Source organism: Penaeus japonicus, unplaced genomic scaffold (genome assembly GCF_977035675.1).
Source record: "Penaeus japonicus unplaced genomic scaffold, GWHDUDI00000001_assembly GWHDUDI00000003, whole genome shotgun sequence".
NCBI lineage: Eukaryota > Metazoa > Arthropoda > Malacostraca > Decapoda > Penaeidae > Penaeus > Penaeus japonicus.
Genome location: NW_028234405.1, coordinates 491,323 through 493,822, shown reverse-complemented (window position 1 = coordinate 493,822; position 2,500 = coordinate 491,323).

Below are 2,500 nucleotides of genomic sequence, written 5' to 3'. Positions count from 1 at the left end.
GGGGAAGTGAAAAAAAAAACAAGAAAGAGAAGAAAAACGAAGCATTGTCTTACAGAAGTGTATGAAACAAAAATAAAAATAAGAAAGCAAGTTGAAGAAACAACGAAAAGCCAACACTCAAAAGGAGGGAGAGAGAGAGAGAGAGAGAGAGAGAGAGAGAGAGAGAGAGAGAGAGAGAGAGAGAGAATAAGAGAGGAGAAGAAGAGGAAGAAAGAGAGGGAGGGCGTACGGGGAAGGAAGAAAGAGGGGGAGAGCTCCTGGTCACCATAAATTTTGGTTACAGTCTTGCGTGTCCTTGCACGAACCACTTACGGCTACAGTTGTACATGCATGTTGTCGCTCGCGGGTTCTTAACATGTAGATCGCCCTTCACCGTCAGACGCGATCACAGCGACCCTTGTGCTTGTGCTTGTGCCTGTGACTGGCCTATGTTATGCTAGTCATGGAGGATTGGTTCTTAGCTGAGTGTGAGAAAACGTGAGCTGATAGGCGTAATGGATGATATATTTGTTGCGCTCCTATCTTTCGCTCGTGATGATGTCAAAGAACTTTGAATTAGTCTTTCATTTATCAATGTTTTTTTGTAATTTAGACTTCAAACATTTGCAGGAGTGCATATGAATTTAGTAGACTTGCCGAGAGTTGCAATTGACACGAAATAATCCGACCTGCATAGCGCACTTAAGGCATACATAGGAGGAACTGATGCTTTTCGGCCACCCGCACACTGGCCATGACAGTCTCATCTCACCCAAGATTTCGGCGAAAAATGCCACACTTTCCAGCAGGACATCAACAAATCTCATTATGTAGTAATGCCTGGATGCCCTACTTCATGGAAAGCAGATGTGTGTGTGGGGGCCACTTTTTTGATGACCCTTTGGGACCGACGAATCATTTTCTGTTTCTCTCTCTCTCTCTCTCTCTCTCTCTCTCTCTCTCTCTCTCTCTCTCTCTCTCTCTCTCTCTCTCTCTCTCTCTCTCTCTCTCTCTCTCTCTCTCTCTCTCTCTCTCTCTCTCTCTCTCTCTCTCTCTCTCTCTCTCTCTCTCTCTCTCTCTCTCTCTCTCTCTCGTGGACGTGTTGTTAAAACATTTCTCGTAACTTAGTTAGATTTGCTGAGAATGATAGTATGAAGGTCCTACAGCTTCCAAGGAGAAGCCGAATCTAACTCATAATATATGAAAAATCCGAGTTGTTATCTAAACTTCACTCAATCAACTGCCGTCATTAATATTACCATTATCATTATCATTATTATGATTCTTAGTTATATCATCAATTTCATTATGATTGTTATCATTATTATTAACATTATTGTTATTATTATCATTACTGTTATCATGATTATTATTATCATTATCAGTACTGTTATTCTTATTGTTAATATTATCACTATCATTGTTATTGTTATTAGCATCATTATTATCATTATGATTATTATCATCATCATTATTAATACCATCTATCAATATTATCAATATTATTATTATCATTATCATTATTATTGTTATTGTTATTATCAATATCATTGTTATCATTATTATCACCATTACTATTATCATTATTATTATGATTACCAGTATTTTTTACATTCATATCGATAATAATATTGATATCACTATAATTAGGATTAGTTGATCATTACATATGCTACCTGATGCTTTTCAATAGGATTCGAGTACCTAATGTGAGGACAACATATGGTAGCGTAAAATACCATGATTAGCAGGGTGGCAGTTAATCCGTAACTAACAAGTTAACGTTAACTTCGGACATTTGACGATCACAGACACTTTGGTAATAATAAAGAGTATAAACCATAAAACGTACAGGCAGTAGGTCATTGATGATCATAATATAAGCAGAGTAGGGAGTGGAATACGTTCAATAAATTGGAAAAAAAACAAGCACGTTAAGTTGCATCAACGAGATTATGTAATAAGGAATAAGTAAGTTAGAATTTATTTATATTCCATAGAAAATATTGATTTTTTTTTAAATACCGTACTTAACGGAAACATAGAAAAGTGAATATGAAGTCAAGGCATATTTAAGAGATAAAGCAATTCTCATACGTTATGATTCCATCAAGAACTGTACCTGACAATATGATATTTTTAATATGGATGTGACCTTCAGCATGTATAATATCATATTTTTCAGTTGATGAAGACAAAAGCTATATATCAGAAACACTCCCGTCAACTTTTTTTATAACTGGAATATGTTAGAGTAAAAAGTGTAGAAGCTCAGAGGGTGGAAGAGAAAGGGGGAGATGAAGTTGGACAGACAGATAGGGAAATAGATGAGGAGAAAGAGAAGAATGAGGTAAGGGAGAAATTGAGAGCGAGAGGAATGAGGAAAGTGGGTGAGAGAAAGAGAGGCGAATATGGGAGAGACGGGACACAGGAATATAAAAGAAAAATGGCAAAGGATGAATAATTAGGATCTAGAAGTTTATTAAATAAATATAAACACAAGTATGCATATATGCACACA